At 39.8% G+C, this 11,719-nt stretch overlaps 1 long non-coding RNA gene across 1 annotated transcript in view; it reads left to right on the top strand.

Moving 5' to 3' along the window:
• Nucleotides 1-11,179, top strand: part of LOC146650741 (uncharacterized) — a 349,244-nt gene extending 338,065 nt beyond the window's left edge. The window contains exons 2-3 of the long non-coding RNA XR_014907837.1: nt 10,412-10,524; nt 10,610-11,179. This is a non-coding gene — a long non-coding RNA (uncharacterized LOC146650741). The remainder of the gene's footprint in view (nt 1-10,411; nt 10,525-10,609) is intronic.
• Nucleotides 11,180-11,719: the final 540 nt, after the last annotated feature.

Here is an 11,719-nt window from a genome sequence, read left to right on the forward strand (position 1 = left end):
TTCGTTGTTTTCATTCAAATTCTGTTCTGTATATTATAATTCTGTTGTTTTCATTCAAACTCTGTGCTGTTCATTCTAATTCCTTTGTTTTCATTCAAACTCTGTTCTGTTCATTCTAATTCCATTGTTTTCATTCAAATTCTGTTGTTTTCATTTAAATTCGTTGTTTTCATTCAAATTCTGTTCTGTATATTATAATTCTGTTGTTTTCATTCAAACTCTGTTCTGTACATTCTAATTCCGTTGTTTTCATTCAAACTCTGTTCTGTACATTCTAATTCTGTTGTTTTCATTTAAATTCGTTGTTTTGATTCAAATTCTGTTCTGTTCATTCTAATTCCTTTGTTTTCATTCAAACTCTGTTCTGTACATTCTAATTCCGTTGTTTTCATTCAAACTCTGTTCTGTTCATTCTAATTCCGTTGTTTTCATTCAAATTCCGTTGTTTTCATTCTAATTCTGTTGTTTGTTTTAAACTTCCATTGTTTTCATTCAAATTCTGTTCTGGGGCCTGTTCTTCGTACCGCGCTAAGTGAGTTAGCTGGATGAGATTGTTGACGATTTCGCGTGATCCTGGATCGTTCGGTTCCCCGAAGCCCATCCGGGACTTGCTGTCATAGCAACAGAGCCGTAAGCGTAAACCTGCTGGGGAGCAGGTTTACTTTATGTAAACAGGATTAGATCGCGGCCACGCAGGTATGCCCGCGTCATTCATACGAAAGCAACAGCGATATTCCACCACTGTTTCACCATAAATAAATAACATCAATGTAACTAAAGACAATGCAGCACCTGATCCATTTATTGATTTCACACAGGTCATTTCCTAAAAAAGGGAAATGTACTATTAACATTCTATTACATGTATGTGATTATTACAGATTTAATTCATATTTCAGAGTAGCAATTGTAAATTACTTCGTGTAATCAAGATGAGAGACCACGGCTATAAAAGCGAAGGTGGATTTGGGAAGTCTGTCGCAGCCATGTCCTGTCCGTATACGCGAGCCACCCATTGCGGAAGGTGCAAGATTGATAAGGAGAGTCCTCAGAATTCAGCGTATATTGCGGGACAGACAGGATCCTTTAGCTCAGCGCGACAGTGTGCTCATAGAGAGATATCGATTTTCCCGTGAGGGTATTATTTACTTAACCAACTTGTTGACGAGGGGGTGCAGGACCACCACCTGTCTTTTGTTGCTCTGCCCTTTTCTTGGTTGCTGTTATAAACAAACAGATTATTCCAGGGTCTCTTTCCAAGAGACTAAAAGCAATATAAGTGATAAATATTACCATTCTGTAGAATATTCTTATATTTCACTTTTACCTGTTCCCATGTTCTAGTGGGTCCTGTCGTGGCTCTAATGTGAAAGAGGATAAAATATAACATATTATAATATAATGTAATATAATATTGGATAATATAGTGTAATATAATAAATCTACCCTACCGCCTACTGGTGTTGGCCAGAGGGGCCGATGGCGCGATATGGCAGCCTGGCTTCTGTCAGTCTGCCCCAGGGCAGCTGTGGCTACAACTGTAGCTGCCTCCACCAGTGTGTGAATGTGAGAGTGACTGAATAGTGGCATTGTAAAGCGCTTTGGGTGCCTTGAAAAGCGCTATATCAATCCACTCCATTATTATTGTTATTATTAAATTACTTGCGAGTTTAATTTGTCAGCAACTTCCTGCCAGCCCTCGCTCCTTGCTTTTGCAGCCTTTGCAGTGTTCCCTTGCGTTCTGATTAAACTCTGAAACTCCTGAAATCCCTCACTCAAGAGTTCTTGCTCTGCTGCCGAAAAATACCGAGCCGAGCGCGCTCCGTCGACATTTTCGCCGACCAATCAGAGGGTTGCCGATCAATGTTTCTACTATCGATGCGTAGCCCCTTTTACGACACCCAGTGATGTCACATTACTGCGTCCAGCTGTACTAATCGTCAACAGCAGGTGTGTTCGGGGAACCGGATTAGCGCGCTCACGGTTAGCGCGATGGTTTGGTCTTGGATGTTTCATTTGATCTTGGATGTAGTAAGCGACGTACGAAGTACAGGGCCCTGTTCATTCTAATTCTGTTGTTTTCATTCAAATTACATTGTTTTGATTCAAATTCTGTTCTGTTCATTCTAATTCCATTGTTTTCATTCAAATTCAGTTGTTTTCATTCAAACTCTGTTCTGTACATTCTAATTCCGTTGTTTTCATTCAAACTCTGTTCTGTACATTCTAATTCCGTTGTTTTCATTCAAATTCCGTTGTTTTCATTCAAATTCTGTTGTTTTCATTCAAATTCCATTATTTTGATTCAAATTCCGTTGTTTTCATTCAAACTCTGTTCTGTACATTCTAATTCCGTTGTTTTCATTCAAATTCTGTTCTGTACATTATAATTCTGTTGTTTTCATTTAAATTCGTTGTTTTCATTCAAATTCTGTTCTGGGCCCTGTTTCAGGAAGCCGGTTTAGAAAACTCAGAGTTAAAAATGATACGCAGGGTTGCGTAACCCCGAACTGTCCAACTCGGAATATTCGGTTTCAGAAAGGCTGATAACAATTAGTTCAATCAACGCGGAGTTGCTTTAACCCCAAGTGAAGCGCGCGGACGAGGATACATAAAGCCCTGATAAGCGGAGCACAGATTAAGCGAGTCACCATGGAGACGGAGGGAAAGAAGGCGCGGTCAATGTATTTCACAGCGCTTGAGGCCGAAATTCTGATGGCAGCATATGCCGATAACATGCAAATTTCTCAGAAAAAAAGTAACACAGCCTCAGCTGCAAAACAAAGGGAGCATGCATGGCAAAACATAGCCAACAGAGTCAATGCGTGAGTGTTAATATAAACATTGATCTAGGGATTTCCACCCATTTAACACGTTATTTTATCATATGTTATTTTATTTGTTATTTTATACATTTTATTTTGTGACGTGATGTGAGCGCAGGTGCAACCCAACAGGCCCCAAACGTTCCTGGCAGCAAGTAAAAATGAAATATAAAAATATAGTCCAAACAGGTGAGGTGTAATTGTATTATGAGCCATAGTGCTTGGTCTGTTTGTCCTATGTAAATCAATTGCAGTTAGAGGCTACATTAATTTTCTTTCTGTAAGCACTTATCTTCTGTAAGAAATTATCTGAGCACATTACAAGTACATATTTGCTTACTCTGTATGCTCAAATGTGACCCCGTTATAGCCAACAGAAAAAAAGCGGAGGCCCGAAAAACAGGTGGGGGTCCTCCACCACTCACAGAGGCTGAGCAGTTGGCCCTCAGCCAAAACAGTGGGCGCCCTGTGGCTGAAGGCATCTCTGCGGGGACATCCTCTGAGTCAATAACCCCGCAAGACACAAGTGCCCACATAAGAGGTAAATTCAAAATAATACATGATGTGCATACATCCTTTCTTCACAGTCACCTTTGCAGTGCTACTCATTCATTTGATAAACTCTTTACCATAATGGATTATTTTGTAGTGAAGTTATTTTCCTACTGATTTTGCCTTCCCTCAGTCTTGGTTGTCTTTGAGAGCATAATGACAATGACGTGTAAGGTGATTGGTATGTTTGTTAATTGCCATTTGGTCCCTTGTAAGTTATAAGTGACCTGTATAAACCTCATATTCTATCAGTTGATGGTGGTGGTGTACTGCATCTGGTGCAGCCTCCTGTTGAGCCAGACCAACATGCAGTTGTGAGTAATACTCCACAGATTATATGAGTTTACAGTAGAACAGCAATGTTGTTAACTTCTTTACTACAGGAAAATAATGAAGAAACATTGACAGCTGTTACAGAGGAGGAAGCAACAGAGACACTTTATGAGGTTTACATCTTTTAATACTTTGTGTACAGGAAACACAGGTGACCAATAAAGCCAGTTGAACAAAAAATCTGTTTATTCTTCTTTCAACATGTTGAGGTGATGGGTCAAAGGAAATGATTGTGACATATGGTGTCTCTGACTGCTCTTCCATCTTGTATGTCCGTGGGAGGGTCAGGATGTTCATGGTTTGGATCACTGCTGATGTTTGGTTCAGAAGGACAGTGTTCTCCTCTAATTGTGGCAATGTTGTGAAGAATCACACATGCCACAATAATGTCACATGCCCTTTCTGGGGTGACCCTGAGTCTTTGCAGGCACTGGAACCGGGCCTTAAGCATTCCGATAGTCATTTCAATTCTGGCTCTTGTCCTGCAATTAGCCAGATTATATCGCTGCTGTGGGCCCGGTTCAGGGTCAGGGTAAGGGGTAAGCAAATAGGGTAAACATGGATACCCCCTATCACCAAGCAAGTAGCCAGTGAACTCTCCTAAGACAGAAGGATACACTTCAGTTCAAATGTCCCTGAAGCAATTGGTCTTTATATATTTTAAAGTATTCTCAACTCACCATGTCCAAATTTTGTGCTCAGTGTACATTCACGGAATATTTGTGAGTCATGGACAGAGCCTGGCCACTTGGCTTCCACATTTGTGATAATGTTGGCAGCATCACATATGATCTTCACAGTGCAGAGAACACAAATTAGCATCCATTACTATAATGAAATAATTTGTTAGTTTGAAATGCTACAGGGAACTATGTACCTGTACATTAATGCTGTGGAAAGACTTCCTGTTCACATAGTCTCCTTCATTTACTGAAGGAGCAATGATTGGAATGTGAGTGCCATCTGTATACCCAATCACGCCTGGGAACCCTGAAAATAAATGTAAAATTTAAGTAGTAGTCCAAGTATCACCACATCATAAATTAAGTTTTGGTCATCCTGATACCTGCAATTTTGTGGCATCCCTCTTTGATAAATCTTGTGGGTCTATGACCGGGGAACACCACAAACGGGTACAGGAGACGTTTCAGTGCAACTGTAACATTCCTGACTGCCCGACAGACGGTAGCCTTGGAAACGTGCTCAGCGTCACCAATATTATACAGAAAGCTCCCGTTTGCAAAAAACCGAAGTGCAATACAAATAATATGTACAGAACTGAGAGGATGTCCACGATGTGTCACATGCGTAATATATGGCCTGAGGATGTTATCCAAATAACTTATAGATTGTGCTGAGAAACGGTAACGTTCCCACAGAAAATCATCAGGAAATGATAAAATGTCCAAACGCGCTCTGATCACTCTCTCCCGGCGGAGAGCTCTGCGGAGAATTTGGGCTTCACGATCTACTGGCTCTTCAAGGAAGGGGCACGCCATGTCCGACACTTCCTACTGTCAGGTTTCCGACAAAGGGGCGGAGACAGTCAGGGTTAGTTGTAGTAAACCTGCTAGGGGGCAGGTTAGCTTCACGGAGTGTGTCGTCATAGTGACTCACTCAGGCTTCATCTGAACTCACTTTGTGAAACCGAAAACCCAGAGTTTTCGTTAACTCAGGGTATACTTACTCAGTTTTTCCACTAAACCGGCTTCCTGAAACAGGGCCCTGTACATTATAATTCTGTTGTTTTCATTCAAACTCTGTTCTGTTCATTCTAATTCCGTTGTTTTCATTCAAACTCTGTTCTGTACATTCTAATTCTGTTGTTTTCATTCAAATTCCGTTGTTTTCATTCTAATTCTGTTGTTTGTTTTAAACTTCCATAGTTATCATTCAAATTCTGTTGTTTTCATTCAAACTCTGTTCTGTACATTCTAATTCCGTTGTTTTCATTCTAATTCCGTTGTTTTCATTCAAATGCTTTTGTTTTCATTCTAATTCTACTCTTTTTACTCAAATTCTGTTGTTGTTTTCATTCTAATTCCTTTGTTTTCATTCAAATTCCGCTGTTTTCATTCTAATTCTGTTGTTTTCATTATGAAGTTTAAAATTAACAACAGAATTTGAATGAAAACAACGGAAGTTTAAAATTAACAACAGAATTAGAATGAAAACAAAGGAATTAGAATGTACAGAACAGACTTAGAATGAAAACAACGGAAGTTTAATGAAAACAACAGAATTTCAGTAAAAAGTAGAATTAGAATGAAAACAAAAGCATTTGAATGAAAACAACAGAATTTGAATGAAAACAACGGAATTAGAAAGTACAGAACAGAGTTTGAATGAAAACAACGGAATTAGAATGAACAGCACAGAGTTTGAATGAAAACAACAGAATTATAATATACAGAACAGAATTTGAATGAAAACAACGGAATTAGAATGTACAGAACAGAGTTTGAATGAAAACAACGAATTTAAATGAAAACAACAGAATTTGAATGAAAACTATAGAAGTTTAAAACAAACAACAGAATTAGAATGAAAACAACGGAATTAGAATGAACAGAACAGAGTTTGAATGAAAACAACAGAATTATAATGTACAGATGTTCAAACGACTACAAGATATTTACAATAAGCAGACCTCAGTGCAAGAAAGACTCTTTCCAACACTGAAATGAACAGAGGCCGACTTTAACATTAAAAGGTGTTCAAACAAGTACAAGATATTTACAATAAGCAGACGTCAGTACAAGAAAGAGTCTTTCCAACACTGAAGTGCACAAAGGCCGACTTTAACATTAAAAGGTGTAAAAACAAGTACAAGATATTTAATATAAGCAGACCTCAGTGCAAGAAAGAGTCTTTCTTGCACTGAAAACAACAGAATTTGAATGAAAACAACGTAATTAGAATGAACAGCACAGAGTTTGAATGAAAACAACAGAATTATAATATACAGAACAGAATTTGAATCAAAACAACGGAATTAGAATGAACAGAACAGAATTTGAATGAAAACAACGAATTTAAATTAAAACAACAGAATTTGAATGAAAACAATGGAAGTTTAAAACAAACAACAGAATTAGAATGAAAACAACAGAATTTGAATGAAAACAACGGAATTAGAATGAACAGAACAGAATTTGATGTTCACCTTTTAATTAGAATTAGAATGTACAGAACAGAATTTGAATCAAAACAACAGAATTTGAATGAAAACAATGGAAGTTTAAAACAAACAACAGAATTAGAATGAAAACAACGGAATTTGAATGAAAACAACGGAATTAGAATGTACAGAACAGGGCCCTGTTTCAGGAAGCCGGTTTAGAAAACTCAGAGTGAAAAACGATACGCAGGGTTGAGTAACCCCGAACTGTCCAACTCGGAATATTCGGTTTCAGAAAGGCTGATAACAAGTAGTTCAGTCAACGCGGAGTTGCTTTAACCCCAAGTGAAGCGCGCGGACGAGGATACATAAAGCCCTGATCAGTGGAGCACAGATTAAGCGAGTCACCATGGAGACGGAGGGAAAGAAGGCGCGGTCAATGTATTTTACAGCGCTTGAGGCCGAAATTCTGATGGCAGCATATGCCGATAACATGCAAATTCCGCGGAAAAAAGTAACACAGCGACAGCTGCAAAAGAAAGTGAGCATGCATGGCAAAACATAGCCGACAGAGTCAATGCGTGAGTGTTAATTTAAACATTGATCTAGGGATTTCCACCCATTTAACACGTTATTTTATCATATGTTATTTTATTTGTTATTTTATACATTTTATGTTGTGATGTGATGTGAGCGCAGGTGCAACCCAACAGGCCCCAAACGTTCCTGGCAGCAAGTAAAAATGAAATATAAAAATATAGTCCAAACAGGTAAGGTGTAATTGTATTATGAGCCATAGTGCTTGGTCTGTTTGTCCCATGTAAATCAATTGCAGTTAGAGGCTACATTAATTTTCTGTCTGTAAGCACTTATTGAAATTATCTGAGCACATTACAAGTACATATTTGCTTACTCTGTATGCTCAAATGTGACCCGTTATAGCCAACAGAAAAAAAGCGGAGGCCCGAAAAACAGGTGGGGGTCCTCCACCACCACCACTCACAGAGGCTGAGCGGTTGGCCCTCAGCCAAAACAGTGGGCGCCCTGTGGCTGAAGGCATCTCTGCGGGGACATCCTCTGAGTCAATAACCCCGCAAGACACAAGTGCCTACATAGGGGGTAAATTCAAAATAATACATGATGTGCATACATCCTTTCTTCACAGTCACCTTTGCAGTGCTACTCATTCATTTGATAAACTCTTTACCATAATGGATTATTTTGTAGTGAAGTTATTTTCCTACTGATTTTGCCTTCCCTCAGTCTTGGTTGTCTTTGAGAGCATAATGACAATGACGTGTAAGGTGATTGGTATGTTTGTTAATTGCCATTTGGTCCCTTGTAAGTTATAAGTGACCTGTATAAACCTCATATTCTATCAGTTGATGGTGGTGGTGTACTGCATCTGGTGCAGCCTCCTGTTGAGCCAGACCAACATGCAGTTGTGAGTAATACTCCACAGATTATATGAGTTTACAGTAGAACAGCAATGTTGTTTATTTCTTTACTACAGGAAAATAATGAAGAAACATTGACAGCTGTTACAGAGGAGGAAGCAACAGAGACACTTTATGAGGTTTACATCTTTTAATACTTTGTGTACAGGAAACACAGGTGACCAATAAAGCCAGTTGAACAAAAAATCTGTTTATTCTTCTTTCAACATGTTGAGGTGATGGGTCAAAAGAAATGATTGTGACATATGGTGTCTCTGACTGCTCTTCCATCTTGTATGTCCGTGGGAGGGTCAGGATGTTCATGGTTTGGATCACTGCTGTTTGGTTCAGAAGGACAGTGTTCTCCTCTAATTGTGGCAATGTTGTGAAGAATCACACATGCCACAATAATGTCACATGCCCTTTCTGGGGTGACCCTGAGTCTTTGCAGGCACTGGAACCGGGCCTTAAGCATTCCGATAGTCATTTCAACTCTGGCTCTTGTCCTGCAATTAGCCAGATTATATCGCTGCTGTGGGCCCGGTTCAGGGTCAGAGTAAGGGGTAAGCAAATAGGGTAAACATGGATACCCCCTATCACCAAGCAAGTAGCCAGTGAACTCTCCTAAGACAGAAGGATACACTTCAGTTCAAATGTCCCTGAAGCAATTGGTCTTTATATATTTTAAAGTATTTTCAACTCACCATGTCCAAATTTTGTGCTCAGTGTACATTCACGGAATATTTGTGAGTCATGGACAGAGCCTGGCCACTTGGCTTCCACATTTGTGATAATGTTGGCAGCATCACATATGATCTTCACAGTGCAGAGAACACAAATTAGCATCCATTACTATGATGAAATAATTTGTTAGTTTGAAATGCTACAGGGAACTATGTACCTGTACATTAATGCTGTGGAAAGACTTCCTGTTCACATAGTCTCCTTCATTTACTGAAGGAGCAATGATTGGAATGTGAGTACCATCTATACAGCCAATCACGCCTGGGAACCCTGAAAATAAATGTAAAATTTAAGTAGTAGTTCAAGTATCACCACATCATAAATTAAGTTTTGGTCATCCTGATACCTGCAATTTTGTGGCATCCCTCTTTGATAAATCTTGTGGGTCTATGACCGGGGAACACCACAGACGAGTACAGGAGACGTTTCAGTGCAACTGTAACATTCCTGACTGCCCGACAGACGGTAGCCTTGGAAACGTGCTCAGCGTCACCAATATTATACAGAAAGCTCCCGTTTGCAAAAAACCGAAGTGCAATACAAATAATATGTACAGAACTGAGAGCATGTCCGCGATGTGTCACATGCGTAATATATGGCCTGAGGATGTTATCCAAATAAATTATAGATTGTGCTGAGAAACGGTAACGTTCGCACAGACAATCATCAGGAAATGATAAAATGTCCAAACGCGCTCTGATCACTCTCTCCCGGCGGAGAGCTCTGCGGAGAATTTGGGCTTCACGATCTACTGGCTCTTCAAGGAAGGGACACGCCATGTCTGACACTTCCTACTGTCAGGTTTCCGACAAAGGGGCGGAGACAGTCAGGGTTAGTTGTAGTAAACCTGCTAGGGGGCAGGTTAGCTTCACGGCGTGTGTCGTCATAGTGACTCACTCAGGCTTCAGCTGAACTCGCTTTGTGAAACCGAAAACCCAGAGTTTTCGTTAACTCAGGGTATACTTACTCAGAGTTTGCACTAAACCGGCTTTTTTATCATTTCCTGATGATTTTCTGTGTGAACGTTACCGTTTCTCAGCACAATCTATAATTTATTTGGATAACATCCTCAGGCCATATATTACGCATGTGACACATCGTGGACATCCTCTCAGTTCTGTACATATTATTTGTATTGCACTTCGGTTTTTTGCAAACGGGAGCTTTCTGTATAATATTGGTGACGCTGAGCACGTTTCCAAGGCTACCGTCTGTCGGGCAGTCAGGAATGTTACAGTTGCACTGAAACGTCTCCTGTACTCGTTTGTGTTCCCCGGTCATAGACCCACAAGATTTATCAAAGAGGGATGCCACAAAATTGCAGGTATCAGGATGACCAAAACTTAATTTATGATGTGGTGATACTTGGACTACTACTTAAATTTTACATTTATTTTCAGGGTTCCCAGGCGTGATTGGCTGTACAGATGGCACTCACATTCCAATCATTGCTCCTTCAGTAAATGAAGGAGACTATGTGAACAGGAAGTCTTTCCACAGCATTAATGTGCAGGTACATAGTTCCCTGTAGCATTTCAAACTAACAAATTATTTCATTATAGTAATGGATGCTAATTTGTGTTCTCTGCACTGTGAAGATCATATGTGATGCTGCCAACATTATCACAAATGTGGAAGCCAAGTGGCCAAGCTCTGTCCATGACTCACAAATATTCCGTGAATGTACACTGAGCACAAAATTTGGACATGGTGAGTTGAGAATACTTTAAAATATATAAAGACCAATTGCTTCAGGGACATTTGAACTGAAGTGTATCCTTCTGTCTTAGGAGAGTTCACTGGCTACTTGCTTGGTGATAGGGGGTATCCATGTTTACCCTATTTGCTTACCCCTTACCCTGACCCTGAACCGGGCCCACAGCAGCGATATAATCTGGCTAATTGCAGGACAAGAGCCAGAATTGAAATGACTATCGGAATGCTTAAGGCCCGGTTCCAGTGCCTGCAAAGACTCAGGGTCACCCCAGAAAGGGCATGTGACATTATTGTGGCATGTGTGATTCTTCACAACATTGCCACAATTAGAGGAGAACACTGTCCTTCTGAACCAGACATCAGCAGTGATCCAAACCATGAACATCCTGACCCTCCCACGGACATACAAGATGGAAGCGCAGTCAGAGACACCATATGTCACAATCATTTCTTTTGACCCATCACCTCAACATGTTGAAAGAAGGATAAACAGATTTTTTGTTCAACTGGCTTTATTGGTCGCCTGTATTTCCTGTACACAAAGTATTAAAAGATGTAAACCTCATAAAGTGTCTCTGTTGCTTCCTCCTCTGTAACAGCTGTCAATGTTTCTCCATTATTTTCCTGTAGTAAAGAAATAAACAACATTGCTGTTCTACTGTAAACTCATATAATCTGTGGAGTATTACTCACAACTGCATGTTGGTCTGGCTCAACAGGAGGCTGCACCAGATGCAGTACACCACCACCATCAACTGATAGAATATGAGGTTTATACAGGTCACTTATAACTTACAAGGGACCAAATGGCAATTAACAAACATACCAATCACCTTACACGTCATTGTCATTATGCTCTCAAAGACAACCAAGACTGAGGGAAGGCAAAATCAGTAGGAAAATAACTTCACTACAAAATAATCCATTATGGTAAAGAGTTTATCAAATGAATGAGTAGCACTGCAAAGGTGACTGTGAAGAAAGGATGTATG

Source organism: Rhamphochromis longiceps, linkage group LG16 (genome assembly GCF_057381845.1).
Source record: "Rhamphochromis longiceps isolate RC_006_pf linkage group LG16, R_longiceps_female_GT1.1, whole genome shotgun sequence".
Taxonomy (NCBI): Eukaryota; Metazoa; Chordata; class Actinopteri; order Cichliformes; family Cichlidae; genus Rhamphochromis; species Rhamphochromis longiceps.